This window comes from Nyctereutes procyonoides, unplaced genomic scaffold (assembly GCF_905146905.1).
Source record: "Nyctereutes procyonoides isolate TBG_1078 unplaced genomic scaffold, NYPRO_anot_genome, whole genome shotgun sequence".
Taxonomy (NCBI): Eukaryota; Metazoa; Chordata; class Mammalia; order Carnivora; family Canidae; genus Nyctereutes; species Nyctereutes procyonoides.
In genome coordinates, this window is record NW_026575024.1 from 35642495 (window position 1) to 35658731 (window position 16237).

At 43.0% G+C, this 16237-nt stretch overlaps 1 long non-coding RNA gene across 1 annotated transcript in view; it reads left to right on the plus strand.

Annotated features, from left to right (window-relative positions):
* The window catches only part of LOC129496670 (uncharacterized), a 29317-nt gene extending 13337 nt beyond the window's left edge, over positions 1 to 15980 (plus strand). Inside the window, exons 2-3 of the long non-coding RNA XR_008661826.1 lie at positions 11646 to 11830; positions 15614 to 15980. This is a non-coding gene — a long non-coding RNA (uncharacterized LOC129496670). The remainder of the gene's footprint in view (positions 1 to 11645; positions 11831 to 15613) is intronic.
* The last annotated feature ends 257 nt before the right edge of the window (positions 15981 to 16237 follow it).

A 16237-nucleotide genomic window follows, 5' to 3' on the forward strand; every position in this document is an offset into this window, starting at 1 on the left:
AGTGTGTTTTTTCTTTTCTCCTTCATGTTATGGCCTCTCTTCTTTTTGTAGAAGAATAAAATATTCATTATAGTTGTACATCAGGTCCCCTTTAATCTTAACCCCCAGTGGCCTTCTCTGATCCAGTCCATCAACCATAATCATAATTCAACACGTATACATATCCATTTTTAAAATATTAACTGTAAGTCCATAATCAATTTACAGCATTATTTTAGGTGCCTTTTCTAAATTTTTACGTATAAGGTCATAGAATAAAGGTTTGTTTGACAAGAGCTGGAAAACTAAAGACACAAAAGACACTACCAAAGATGGCACATCTTCAGAAAGAAAGAGGGGGGAAGATAAGCTTCTTGTCTTCTCCCTGTCTTCAGTGTACTGTCCCCTCCTATCTCCTACCCATACCTTCCATGGGCTGAACTGACCCAGAAGCCAGTTGGCTGGAAAGTCTGAGAAATGTAGCTTGCAGGAGGAGCCTTCTGCAATGCAGAGGAGAGCATAAGTGTGGAGAATGGAACAGAGAGCAAGCAGGCAAATGGCTGGCACATGGTTTGAGGGGTATATTCTGGATTTACAATGAAGCCCTTTAAAAAACAAACAAACAAACAAACAAAGAATCTTTTGGTTTTCAGCTTTCCAGGGTGAAGAGCATATGTTTGTTTTGTTGTTTGTGCCAAGGGATCTTTGAATGCTTAAAAGGAAAATCTGAAGGGAGTCTCTGCCGTGCAGGAGGGGACCTACTGGGCCAGGAGCCTCCCAGTTGGCAGGTCCCTTGCAGCTTGAGCCCGTATTCACCATTTTGCTGCAATTGTATCTTCCAGCTTGAGTGGAAAGAAGCACTCTAAAGTGATGATGTCTGGAAAGTGGAAAAAATGAAACAAAGCAGAGTTTTCCCAGGGTTGCCAGTTGATTTCATTAAAATATCGGGCATGTATAATATTAAAATTAAAATGAAAAATGAACATTAAAAATAATTTAAAAATTAACAAAACAGCAACCAAAGAAATACAATAAGGGAAGATTTCTGGAAATAATCTAGAACATCTAGTATTTTGCATTAAATATTACCCCATTTTTTATTTTTTAGGAACTTATGTTTTATACCCTTAACTATAAGAGTATCAAATAAAGAACAAGCAGAAGGTTTGTTCATTGATCAAATAATGACATGAAAAATAAAACTACTTAGATGGTTCTAGACTTTTATAGGAAGACTAACATAAGAGGGGTTGCTGACACATTTCTTTAATGCTTTTTCCAGAGTACAGGTCAGAACAAAACACCATGACTATAGGTTTGGTGAACTCTGCCTTACATAGTACAAGTAGGGTCTTCAAATCACTGATTTGGTTACACAGAAACTGTAAACCAGCACTGTCCAATAGAAATATAATGTGAGCCATGTTTGAGAAAGTAAAAGGAAACATGTAAATTTTTAAAATACTTTTAGGGAGGCCTGGGTAGCTCAATTAATTGAGCCTCCAACTCTTGGTTTTGGCTCAGGTCATGATCTCAGGGTCATGAGATTGAGCCCTGCATCTGGCTGCGTGCTCAGTGTGGAGTGGACTTAAGATGGTCTGCTTCTCCCTGTGCCCCTCCCTTGACTCCCCACTCGCTCTCCCTCTTCCTGTGCTCCTCCCCTCCACTCTCTCAAATCTTTAAAACACTTTTAACTCACTATATCAAAAATATTTCAACATGTGGTCAATATAAAAATTAAACATTTTTGCTTCTTTTCAAATATAATCTTTGAAATCTTATGTGTATTTTATGCTTATACCATATGTCAATTCAGATACTACATTTTTATCAGAAATACTGGATCAGTATTTAGATTTACAAAGTACAGTAGGTAAGAAAAATTCATATACTCAAGTTGTTCCAAGCATACATAAAAATATTTTCCAATAACTAAATCAAATATGCACTTTAATTTTTAACTGAAATTAAATAAATAAATAATTCAGCTTCCAACTCACAATGGCTACATTTGCTGTGCTCAGTAAACAGAGATGGTTCACGGCTACCACAGTGAACAGCAAAACACTGCCACAGCTGTCAGAACATGTGAGATTTTTCCACTTTCAAACTTTTGTATGCTGATTTTCTATGTGACCTGTTTTCTCTTTAAAATGATGAGCCTACAGCCTTTAAATGAAAAGGAACTGTTCTTGGTATTGGTGTCAATAAGGAATTGAAGGTTCAAGGAGCAAAGCTCCATGTAAGAATAGGTGGATGTCGGTGGAAGCTTCAGAGAAAGGAAGTCAGCCTAACTTTCCAAGATCTGTTGCAGAAAGGACGGAGGCTCCCAGAGCAGCAGAATGGTCCAGAAAAGTGATCTGTACACTTTTAGACAGGGCGGTTTGCCACAAATGACAGAAATTTGATTCAAACTGGCTTTGACAGTGAACGTTCCTTATTGGCTCAAGTAACTAAGAAGTCTGCAGGCTCTGTAATGAGAAGCTCAAGTATGGCTAAATCCAGGGCCTCAGGAGGTGCTTGGGTGGCTCAGTCAGTTAAGGGTCTTCCTTTGGCTCAGGTCATGATCAGCCCAGGGATCTGAAGCTGAGCCCCAGGCACCCTGCTCAGCAGGGAGTGTGCTTCTCCCTCTCCCTCTGAGGTTCCCTCTGCTTGTGCTCTCTGGCCATGTTCTGTCAAATAAATAAATATTTAAAAACAACAACAACAACAACAAAAAATCAAGGGACTCAAAAAACATCATTAGGAATTTATTTCTCTCAGTCTCCCAGCAACAGTGCCCCCTGGGTTGCTTTAAATCTCAGAGGTTCTCCAACCATGGCAAGATGACCACCAGCTATCCCAGCTTTATCATCCCTACCAGAAAGAGCAGGCCTAAAAGCCTGAACAAAAGTCTGGATGGTGGATGCTGATTTCTCACCTAGTCCCCAGGCCTGATTGATTGTCCAGCCTTGGAGATAAAGGGTCAGACCTGCTTTTCAAATCACATGCTTTAGATGAGGGACAGTGATTCTCCCAAGGGAAAAATCAAGTTGCTGTGGCTAGGGAAGAGAAGGGCTGTCAGGCAGGAAAAATCCCTTGTACGTCAAATCAAAAATCTTAGCAATGAGGCTCTTTGGTTCTCCAAAATGGATTACGGTTAGAATTCATGTGGCTTCATGAAGAAGATGGCATCATCTGCCAAGTGCCTCATCTCCTTTTGCCATTAGTCATGTGGAAATCCGTACCTTTTCCAAGCTACTCAACCTTGAAGAAGTTGTTTCAACTCACTCTGCTTTTGGGTTTCCCTCTGTGAAAGAGGATCAAGAATAGGACTTACCGGGGAGGAGGGGCGAGATGGTGGAAGAGTAGGGTCCCCACGTCACCTGTCCCCACCAAATTACCTAGATAACCTTCAAATCATCCTGAAAATCTACAAATTCGGCCTGAGATTTAAAGAGAGACCAGCTGGAACGCTACAGTGAGGAGAGTTCGCGCTTCTATCAAGGTAGGAAGACGGGGAAAAAGAAATAAAGAAACAAAAGGCCTCCGAGGGGGAGGGGCCCCGCGAGGAGCCGGGCTGAGGCCGGGGCGAGTGTCCCCAGGACAGGAGAGCCCCGTCCCGGAGGAGCAGGAGCTGCACCAACCTTCCCGGGGGAAAGGGGCCCGCAGGGAGTTAGAGCAGGACCCAGGAGGGCGGGGATGCCCTCGGGCTCCCGGGGACACTAACAGACACCTGCACCCCGGGAGAGTGCGCCGAGCTCCCTAAGGGCTGCAGCGCGCACGGCGGGGCCGGAGCAGCTCGGAGGGGCTCGGGGGCGGCTCCGCGGAGGGGGCTGCGGGGCGGGAGCGCGAATCCACCAGCGCAGGCCCCGGAGCACAGGGCGCCGGGACACAGCCCAGGATCCGGCCTCCCCCGGGACAGGCAGAGGCCGGGAGGGCCCAGGACAGCAAGGACGCTCCTGCCCCAAGCTGAGCAGATCAGCGGCCCCGCCCCGGAGCCTCCAGGCCCTGCAGACGGAGAGCTCTGGAGCTACTGCGGGGGCTGACTCCAGGGCTGCAGAGCTGGCCCCGCCACTGCGGTTGTTCCTCCTGGGGCCCCACGGGGTAAACAACCCCCGCTGAGCCCTGCACCAGGCAGGGGCAGAGCAGCTCCCCCAAGTGCTAACACCTGAAAATCAGCACAGCAGGCCCCTCCCCCAGAAGACCAGCTGGACGGACAAGTTCCAGGGAAGTCAAGGGACTTAAAGTCTACAGAATCAGAAGATACTCCCCCGTGTGTGTGTGTGTGTGTGTGTGTGTGTGTTTTGCTTTTTGATTTCTGTTTGCTTCCCCCACCCTTTTTTTCCTTTCTTTCTTTTTCTTTCTTTCTCTTCTTTTTTTTCTCCTTTTTTCTTTTTTCTTTTTCTCTCTTCTTTCCTTCTTTCTCTCCTCTCTTTTTCTCCTTTTCCCAATACAACTTGTTTTTGGCCACTCTGCACTGAGCAGAATGACTAGAAGGAAAGCCTCACCTCAAAAGAAAGAAACAGCCCTCTCTCCCACAGAGTTACAAAATCTGGATTACAATTCAATGTCAGAAAGCCAATTCAGAAACACTATTATACAGCTACTGGTGGCTCTAGAAAAAAGCATAAAGGACTCAAGAGACTTCATGACTGCAGAATTTAGATCGAATCAGGCAGAAATTAAAAATCAACTGAATGAGATGCAATCCAAACTAGAAGTCCTAACGATGAGGGTTAATGAGGTGGAAGAACGAGTGAGTGACATAGAAGACAAGTTGATGGCAAAGAGGGAAGCTGAGGAAAAAAGAGACAAACAATTAAAAGACCATGAGGATAGATTAAGGGAAATAAATGACAGCCTGAGGAAGAAAAACCTACGTTTAATTGGGGTTCCCGAGGGCGCCGAAAGGGCCAGAGGGCCAGAATATGTATTTGAACAAATCCTAGCTGAAAACTTTCCTAATCTGGGAAGGGAAACAGGCATTCAGATCCAGGAAATAGAGAGATCCCCCCCTAAAATCAATAAAAAACCATTCAACACCTCGACATTTAATAGTGAAGCTTGGGGATCCCTAGGTGGCGCAGCGGTTTGGCGCCTGCCTTTGGCCCAGGGCGCGATCCTGGAGATCCGGGATCGAATCCCACGTCGGGCTTCCGGTGCATGGAGCCTGCTTCTCCCTTTGCCTGTGTCTCTACGCCTCTCTCTCTCTCTCTCCCTCTCTGTGTGTGTGTGTGACTATCATAAATGAATAAAAAAAAAATAGTGAAGCTTGCAAATTCCAAAGATAAAGAGAAGATCCTTAAAGTAGCAAGAGACAAGAAATCCCTGACTTTTATGGGGAGGAGTATTAGGGTAACGGCAGACCTCTCCACAGAGACCTAGCAGGCCAGAAAGGGCTGACAGGATATATTCAGGATCCTAAATGAGAAGAACATGCAACCAAGAATACTTTATCCAGCAAGGCTCTCATTCAAAATGGAAGGAGAGATAAAGAGCTTCCAAGACAGGCAGGAACTGAAAGAATATGTGACCTCCAAACCAGCTCTGCAAGAAATTTTAAGGGGGACTCTTAAAACTCCCCTTTAAGAAGAAGTTCAGTGGAACAATCCACAAAAACAAGGACTGAATAGATATCATGATGACACTAAACTCATACCTTTCAATAGTAACTCTGAACGTGAACGGGCTTAATGACCCCATCAAAAGGCGCAGGGTTTCAGACTGGATAAAAAAGCAGAACCCATCTATTTGCTGTCTACAAGAGACTCATTTTAGATGGAAGGACACCTACAGCCTGAAAATAAAAGCTTGGAGAACCATTTACCATTCAAATGGTCCTCAAAAGAAAGCAGGGGTAGCATCCTTATATCAGAAGGATATAAGACTGTAGTGAGAAATGAAGAGGGACACTATATCATACTTAAAGGATCTATCCAACAAGAGAACTTAACAATCCTCAATATATATGCCCCGAATGTGGGAGCTGCCAAATATATCAATCAATTAATAACCAAAGTTAAGATATACTTAGATAATAATACACTTATACTTGGTGACTTCAATCTAGCGCTTTCTATACCCGATAGGTCTTCTAAGCACAACATCTCCAAAGGAACGAGAGCTTTAAATGATACACTGGACCAGATGGATTTCACAGATATCTACAGAACTTTACATCCAAACTCAACTGAATACACATTCTTCTCAAGTGCACATGGAACTTTCTCCAGAATAGACCACATACTGGGTCACAAATTGGGTCTGAACCCATACCAAAAGATTGGGATTGTCCCCTGCATATTCTCAGACCGTAATGCCTTGAAATTAGAACTAAATCACAACAAGAAGTTTGGAAGGACTTCAAACACGTGGAGGTTAAGGACCATCCTGCTAAAAGATGAAAGGGTCAACCAGGAAATTAAGGAAGAATTAAAAAGATTCATGGAAACTAATGAGAATGAAGATACAACCGTTCAAAATCTTTGGGATGCAGCAAAAGCAGTCCTGAGGGGGAAATACATTGCAATACAAGCATCCATTCAAAAACTGGAAAGAACTCAAATACAAAAGCTAACCTTACACCAAAAGGAGCTAGAGAAAAAACAGCAAATAGATCCTACACCCAGGAGAAGAAGAGAGTTAATAAAGATTCAAGCAGAACTCAACGAAATCAAGACCAGAAGAACTGTGGAACAGATCAACAGAACCAGGAGTTGGTTCTTGAAAGAATTAATAAGATAGATAAACCATTAGCCAGCCTTATTAAAAAGAAGAGAGAGAAGACTCAAATTAATAAAATCATGAATGAGAAAGGAGAGATCACTACCAACACCAAGGAAATACAAACGATTTTAAAAACATATTATGGGGATCCCTGGGTGGCGCAGCGGTTTAGCGCCTGCCTTTGGCCCAGGGCACAATCCTGGAGACCCGGGATCGAATCCCACATCAGGCTCCCTTGCTGGGAGCTTGCTTCTCCCTCTGCCTATGTCTCTGCCTCTCTCTCTCTCTCCCACTGTGTGCCCATCATAAATAAAAATAAAATAAAAAATAAAAAAAACATATTATGAACAGCTCTACACCAATAAATTAGGCAATCTAGAAGAAATGGACGCATTTCTGGAAAGCCACAAACTACCAAAACTGGAACAGGAAGAAATAGAAAACCTGAACAGGCCAATAACCAGGGAGGAAATTGAAGAAGTCATCAAAAACCTCCCAAGACACAAAAGTCCAGGGCCAGATGGCTTCCCAGGGGAATTCTATCAAACGTTTAAAGAAGAAACCATACCTATTCTACTAAAGCTGTTTGGAAAGATAGAAAGAGATGGAGTACTTCCAAATTCGTTTTATGAGGCCAGCATCACCTTAATTCCAAAACCAAAGACCCCACCAAAAAGGAGAATTACAGACCAATATCCCTGATGAACATGGATGCAAAAATTCTCAACATGATACTAGCCAATAGGATCCAACAATACATTAAGAAAATTATTCACCATGGCCAAGTAGGATTTATCCCCGGGACACAAGGCTGGTTCAACTCATAAAATAATCAATGTGATTCATCATATCAGCAAGAGAAAAACCAAGAACCATATGATCCTCTCATTAGATGCAGAGAAAGCATTTGACAAAATACAGCATCCATTCCTGATCAAAACTCTTCAGAGTGTAGGGATAGAGGGAACATTCCTCAACATCTTAGAGGCCATCTATGAAAAACCCACAGCAAATATCATTCTCAATGGGGAAGCACTGGGAGCCTTTCCCCTAAGATCAGGAACAAGACAGGGATGTCCACTCTCACCACTGCTATTCAACATAGTACTGGAAGTCCTAGCCTCAGCAATCAGACAACAAAAAGACATTAAAGGCATTCAAATTGGCAAAGAAGAAGTCAAACTCTCCCTCTTCGCCGATGACATGATACTCTACATAGAAAACCCAAAAGCCTCCACCCCAAGATTGCTAGAACTCATACAGCAATTTGGTGGCATGGCAGGATACAAAATCAATGCCCAGAAATCAGTGGCATTTCTATACACTGACAATGAGACTGAAGAAAGAGAAATTAAGGAGTCAATCCCATTTACAATTGCACCCAAAAGCATAAGATACCTAGGAATAAACCTAACCAAAGAGGTAAAGGATCTATACCCTAAAAACTACAGAACACTTCTGAAAGAAATTGAGGAAGACACAAAGAGATGGAAAAATATTCCATGCTCATGGATTGGCAGAATTAATATTGTGAAAATGTCAATGTTACCCAGGGCAATTTACACGTTCAATGCAATCCCTATCAAAATACCATGGACTTTCTTCAGAGAGTTAGAACAAATTATTTTAAGATTTGTATGGAATCAGAAAAGACCCTGAATAGCCAGGGGAATTTTAAAAAAGAAAACCATAGCTGGGGGCATCACAATGCCAGATTTCATGTTGTACTACAAAGCTGTGGTCATCAAGACAGTGTGGTACTGGCACAAAAACAGACACATAGATCAATGGAACAGAATAGAGAACCCAGAAGTGGACCCTGAACTTTATGGTCAACTAATATTCGATAAAGGAGGAAAGACTATCCACTGCAAGAAAGACAGTCTCTTCAATAAATGGTGCTGGGAAAATTGGACATCCACATGCAGAAGAATGAAACTAGACCACTCTCACCATACACAAAGATAAACTCAAAATGGATGAAAGATCTAAAATGTGAGACAAGATTCCATCAAAATCCCAGAGGAGAACTCAGGCAACACCCTTTTTGAACTTGGCCACAGTAACCGGAGAAGGACAAACAGTGTATGTTATCATTCATTTGGGGAATATGAATAATAGTGAAAGGGAATATAAGGGAAGGGAGAAGAAATGCGTGAGAAATATCAGAAAGGGAGACAGAACATAAAGATTTCTAACTCTGGGAAATGAACTAGGGGTGGTGGAGGGGGAGGAGGGCGGGGGGTGGGGGTGAATGGGTGACGGGCACTGAGGGGTACACTTGACGGGATGAGCACTGGGTGTTATTCTGTATGTTGGTAAATTGAACACCAATAAAAATTAATTTATAAAATTAAAAAAAATAATAAAATGTGAGACAAGATTCCATCAAATCCTAGAAGAGAACACAGGCAACACCCTTTTTGAACTCGGCCACAGTAACTTCTTGCAAGATACATCCATGAAGGCAAAAGAAACAAAAGCAAAAATGAACTATTGGGACTTCATCAAGATAAGAAGCTTTTGCACAGCAAAGGATACAGTCAACAAAACTCAAAGACAACCTACAGAATGGGAGAAGATATTTGCAAATGACGTATCAGATAAAGGGCTAGTTTCCAAGATCTATAAAGAACTTATTAAACTCAACACCAAGGAAACAATCCAATCATGAAATGGGCAAAAGACATGAAGAGAAATCTCACAGAGGAAGACATAGACATGGCCAACAAGCACATGAGAAAATGCTCTGCATCACTTGCCATCAGGGAAATACAAATCAAAACCACAATGAGATACCACCTCACACCAGTGAGAATGGGGAAAATTAACAAGGCAGGAAACCACAAATGTTGGAGAGGATGTGGAGAAAAGGGAACCCTCTTACACTGTTGGTGGGAATGTGAACTGGTGCAGCCACTCTGGAAAACTGTGTGGAGGTTCCTCAAAGAGTTAAAAATAGACCTGCCCTATGACCCAGCAATTGCACTGTTGGGGATTTACCCCAAAGATACAGATGCAGTGAAACGCGGGACACCTGCACCCCAATGTTTCTAGCAGCAATGTCCACAATAGCCAAACTGTGGAAGGAGCCTCGGTGTCCATCGAAAGATGATGGATAAAGAAGCTGTGGTCTATGTATACAATGGAATATTCCTCAGCCATTAGAAACGACAAATACCCACCATTTGCTTCAACGTGGATGGAACTGGAGGGTATTATGCTGAGTGAAATAAGTCAGTCGGAGAAGGACAAACATTATATGTTCTCATTCATTTGGGGAATATAAATAATAGTGAAAGGGAATAGAGGGGAAGGGAGAAGAAATGGGTAGGAAATATCAGAAAGGGGAATAGAACATAAAGACTCCTAACTCTGGGAAACGAACTAGGGGTGGTGGAAGGGGAGGAGGGCGGGAGGTGAGGGTGAATGGGTGATGGGCACTGAGGGGGGCACTTGACGGGATGAGCACTGGGTGTTATTCTGTATGTTGGCAAATTGAACACCAATAAAAAATAAATTTATTATAAAAAATAAAAAATAAAAAAAGAATAGGACTTACCTCATACATTTATAATACAGATTAAAGAAGTTAATGTAAGCGAAGTGCTACCAATAGAGTCTCACAGATGACAAGTGCTGGATCATTCCTCCTCACACCTGATCTAAATTTATACACCTAGGGTCACTTTACCAATTGGATTTACCTTCAGTAGGTCCTTGCCCATCACAGGCACGTTTGCTACCAGCAAGGACACACATTCACACCCTAACTCCACCACCACTTGCCGCACACAAAAAACACAGGTTACCCAGCGGGGGTACGAGAACCGTCCCCATCCTTATCCCTACCCACCCCCATGTCCTTGCCCAAGTACTCTACAGTTTCTTCACAAAAAGTCTTGCTTTAGCCCCATGAGGCTTCTTTGGCCATTGGAATACAGACAAAGTGGTAGTGTGCCAGAGTTGCAAGCCTGCACCTGATGTGGCAGCACATCTTTATTACTAATCTTGCATTCCTTGGCCAAACAACAATAAAAATGAGGCTGGACCCAAAAAACCAAAAGCAGGACAGCCCCGGTGGCTCAGCGCCGCCTTCAGCCCAGGGCGTGATCCTGGAGACCCGGGATCGAGTCCCACGTCGGGCTCCTGGTGCATGGAGCCTGCTTCTCCCTCCGCCTGTGTCTCTGCCTCTCTCTCTCTCTGATGAAATAAATAAATAAAATTTAAAAAAAAAAAAAGCACAGGAAATGTTGTGTTTCAGTAAAGCTAAAATTGCAAGGATACACACCCAACGGAAAACCGTACCACCAACCTCCCCAAACACACGGAAGGCCCCGCTTACATACACAAAGTTCCTTGTCCGGTTTCCACTTTGGTGCAATATGCTAATGAGGGAAAGAAAAAAGCGCCTGATTGGTTGGAAAGGCTACATCCTGATTGGTCGATATTGGTAGGCAACCCAGGCAGCTCATTGGTGCCCGCGTCCTTGCTCTCCTGGTGAGAGGCGGGCCCCAGGGTAACCGCGGTGGCAGGTGCGGTAGGCGCGTTCAGTGGGGATCGTTCCCGTGGCCCCTGCCTCCTCCTAATGCGTGCTACCCTAGTGTTTCTGCCGCACCATTTCTCTGCTTCCAGAAGAGTGAAAGACGTGGAGCACAGCAGAACATTTACTCTGGCAAGTAAGCAAATTTGTGAGCCTGATAACACATGCTTGTTACCTGCCACTGAGATCTGGGGTGGTTCGTCCAGTATGGCTGGGGGAATAGTTGACTAATACACCAGCTATCGGGGAGCAAGACACTGAGTCTTGGCCACAGCAGATGAAGGTTCCTGTAAGAGAAGACAGAATTTGTAGGAACTTCATTGCAGCCATTCCCTATCCCCTTTTTCCTTACTTTCTACAAGGAAAGTCTCTAAAATTGGAATCCCTACATTCTCAGAATTTTTTTTTTTTACAGCCAGGGGTGGCCATATGATCCAGTCCTAGCCAATGGTACATAGGTACAGTTTGCGAGGGACTCCTAAGAAAACTTGCTGCCTTGCTAAGAAGAAGAGGAACACCTGTTACTACCCTTCTCCCTTCTGCCTGCCTGGAAGGCATTGGTGACGCCTGAGTCCAAAGCAGCCAACCTGCAACCAGGAGGTGAGTAGCATGAGTTGAAAAGCCACTGGCTTTACGAAGGCTGAGTAGGAAGATGGAGAAAACCTGGATCCTTGATGTTGCTGAGTAGCTAAACCAGCACCAGCAAATGCCTACCTCCAGTCTTCTCTTAACATAAGATGCAATCAGCTGTCTATTTTGTTTAAATCCCTGTGAGGGGATCCCTGGGTGGCTCAGTGGTTTGGCGCCTGCCTTCAGCCCAGGGCCTGATCCTGGAGACCCGAGATCGAGTCCCACGTCGGGCTCCCTGCATGGAGCCTGCTTCTTCTCCCTCTGCATGTCTCTCTGCCTCTAATAAAACCTTTAAATAAATAAATAAATAAATAAATAAATAAATAAATAAATAAATAAATAAATAAAACCTTTAAAAAAAAATAAACCCCTGTGAGATGACATGCTCATATCTCAAATGAAATGCATTCCTAATGGATATGCCTATGACTACATGACAGTTTGACTAGGCTCTGGCTCAGTCTTTATATCAGAAAGGTGCTATAGGTTCCTCAGCGTGTACTGGAGGAGCTGAGATAGAAGAAAACAAGGTGGGGAGGTGGAGGGAAGCAGTTATTTTACCTTCAGACATCAAATAGAATTCCCTTAGGAACTCGAGATGGGAGAAGTTTGGATCAGTTCTATCTCTGTCTTGATCTATTTGGCTTAATAAAATCCAACCCACCCACCATTCTTAGCCTGATCCAAGAAGCTTTCTCAAAATCCAGCCAGAATAAAGCACTACTTTCTCTGAATCCCTAGAGTTGTTTTGGTCTATGTATTGCCCCTCAATTGACACATCACACTCAACCCTGCAGGAGTACAGTGTTTATGTCCTATCTTTACAGGGATAGTGTCTTAATGGTCCCTCCAGAATCTCTTACAGAACCTAGTAGAGTTGCTCAGCACATATTAGACCTTTAGTAACTAGTAGTAACCATGAATTAAGTAAAATAAATATAAACTTTGCTGTATAGCATACCTAGAGCATCACATCCAGGTTTATGGCTGCATCTGGAAACCTAATTAGGGATTGGCAGCAAAAATAGTTCATCTTAGGATGACGACTTCTGCAGAGGAAGCAGATGAAGAGAGAAATGAGAAAGAAAGAACAATCCAAAGTCACCTCCAAAGAGACCAGAACCTCTGTATAATTTATTCCCTCTTGGGAGCTTTCCTATCAGACGTTCTGATGATAAAGAGTCAGCCATCTGGCATGGTTCTGCATTTTTACCCTGTTCCTTAAAATATGTGTTAGATCATTTAGACTTTTAGCTTCCACTTTAGTTGAAAAGAAGAGGCACTCTCTAAGCTGGAAAGTGCTAGAACTCATTATTAAGAAGTGGGGTGTCTTAGACTGGGTCCCCCAGAAGTGGACCTTGAAACAAAGATTTGAATCCAAATGGTTTGTGAGGTGATTCTAGGAAACACAATTGGAAGAATATGGAAATGAGGCAATGAAGGAAAAGAAGCTAATACAGGTGTGTTGATGAATGAATTATGCCCATGGGCAACTGCAGCTCAGCTCTGGTGGGGAGGTCTGTGTAGAACACACCTCCAACTTGTTCCTCACGGGTAAGGAGGAGCTGGGATATTACCCACTAATTCCCATTTATTATTGGTTAAGGGCTATTTGGGGGCATTAATACTTTGGCACTCCCAGCCTGCCTCACTCATGACTGAGCGTGCTCCTGCAGCCAAGAAAATCCTTAAGCAGAGAATCTGGGGTGCTTGCAGTAAGAAGCCACTGTCATGTACAGAAATGCTGAATCTTGACAGTATATGGGCAGGGCACCAATGGTGTCTGCTACAAAGAAAGAAGTAGAAGATGGAGGAATAGGGACTGGGGATGAAGACCCCAGGAATGAGGAGCACTCACTTGGGGCTGAGATCTGGATAGCCAGGATGATATGCCAGTAATAAAGGTAGGTATTGCATTGAAACACCTGGGGAAGTCTGCCACACATCTCCCATTTATCTTTAGAATGTATTCAAAATCGTAAGGGTCAAAACTCACATTTATTAACCCTTATGTCCTATAGTGGGGAATGACAGAGTACATTCATACAGTAGAATATTCTGGAGCTATTTAAAATCGAAACTCTACGACCTATTAAAATCCAACCCAAAGAGCTTTCAATAACAAAGAAAAAACACTTATCATTTAATGTTAAGTAATTAAAAAGAAAGCAAGATCCAACATTGTATATTCAGTAGGGTTTCCAGTGTGTATAAAAAAAAGTGCTTATTCAGTGTTGGAAGAAAATATTATTTTTAAAAAGTCTTTGAGGAGTAGATTTACAGTTATTTTCCTCTGCTTCCTTACAATTTTTTGAACTTTACATATTTTCCACAATAAACATGTATTACTTTTATAACTTGATCATAAAGTTCTTGAGAAAATATTATGTTAGTCATTTCCAATAATGACCCTAAAATGATTTTGCTGATTTGGTCCATCTGAGCCTCTGCTGTTAGATTCTTTTTAGGACTGTGCTCAAGGATACCAGTAATATACTTAAGTCTGTTCTCCTCGTTCCCCAAGAAGTCCGCGTCAGCCATCCAACCAACATTTATTAATTCATTTAGATAAATATTTACAGGGTACTCACTCTGTACCAGATAGAGCCTTCATGGAGGGAACAGAGTAATGAAATAAAGCAAATAAATAAAAATTCCTATCTTTGAAGAACGCTATGCAGAAGAGATACATGGTTCCCTGGGGAGCTATAGTAGGAGATGTGGATCTATTGGGAGAAGCTGCCTTTAGCAAGTGCACTTCAACCTAGGATCCAAGGATGCATAGGAGTTAACCAGGCAAATGCTAATTGTGTTTCTCATGTGTGCATGGGGTCACCATTCTGGGGTCTTGATATGCTACATTCAAACCTCTGCCCTCAAAAACCTAGCCATCTAATTGTCAGATCACAATCAAGTTTCCTGAAATAAGATAACAAAGAGGAAAAGAAACTCAAAAGTGAGTTCAAAGTCAATAAGATTAAGTAGTCAAGAAAGACTGAGGAAAATGTAGCTTGGGTTCAGTTTCTATGCCAGAAAGAAGAAAGGGTATCCAAACAAGGGGAACAGCATGGGTAAACACTCAGAGGGGTCAATGTCAAGGATCCTTTATTGGACAGTGAGATGACCAGTAGGATGAGAGTAAAGGATGGGTATAATGTGAAAAGGATGGCCTGTCCTTGGTAGCCACGTAAGGATGCTTAACTTATGGGATCCCTGGGTGGCGCAGCGGTTTGGCGCCTGCCTTTGGCCCAGGGCGCGATCCTGGAGACCCAGGATCGAATCCCACGTCGGGCTCCTGGTGCATAGAGCCTGCTTCTCCCTCTGCCTGTGTCTCTGCCTCTCTCTCTCTCTCTGTGACTATCATAAATAAAAAAAATAAAAATTTAAAAAAAAAAAGGATGCTTAACTTAATGTGGTGGGAACTAAGGAGCTAAGAACAATGAGATCGAGGCAGGATCTACAGGACTGATGTAGCCGACTATGTCATCTGGAGAGAATAGCAACAGGGGCTGGACATAGGGATCCAGACAGCAGTAGAGAGTCTCACAGGGAAAACGTCCTTCCTTTCATCCATGGGAAACTGGCATACAAGAGGTTCATTGGGTTTTTAGCCTCTGAAAAGGAAATTTCTATTAAAAGGGAAACATAATTATATTGCTTAATATAATCTGATTCATCTCATCTGTTTTATCCATCTGTCTCCTATAACCAAGGAAATATACTGAAACCCAACCACTTTCTTTCATTTTCCAGAAGCGCTCTGCACAGAGGAGACCGTATTTGCAAGTCATCTAGGACTCAGCTCTCCCAGAGCAAACCCATGGACTGGGAGACCCAACCCTTCTCCAACTTTCAGGAACCTTCTTTCCTACTCAATAAATTTGCTGCCGCTGTGGTGGAGTGGAAGTGAGGGTGGCAGGTTTAGGTCATGTTGGTAAAAGGCTTCCTTAGCCAAAATGCCCTCTGGGAGGGCTGTAGAGCCAGCCATGAGGCTAAGGGAGAGGAATCTCTTCCCCCAGCAGACTCTGCCCTATGCTCTGTCCTCCTGGCTCCCAGGACCAGCAGTTCTCTGGTTGGAACACACATTGGTAGGTCATCTTCTAGCATGCCTCCTACTTAGATAGCTGTCTTATTTTCTAGATCTCTTCAGGAAAAATGAGTTTCTAAATTAGTTTCTTTGGTGTCCTTTCTGTACACTTTAAGGGTGTTTGAGCAGTAATAGAGAAGACAGCTTCATCTCTGCTTCAACGTACATTGCAAAGTGCCAATGAGGACAGTGCTAGAATTTCTATATAGGAGGGGCCAATGTATGGCCCAATGGGACTTCACTTGAGGCTATATTTGCATAGCAAAATGCTGTTTTGATTTTAATCTTAT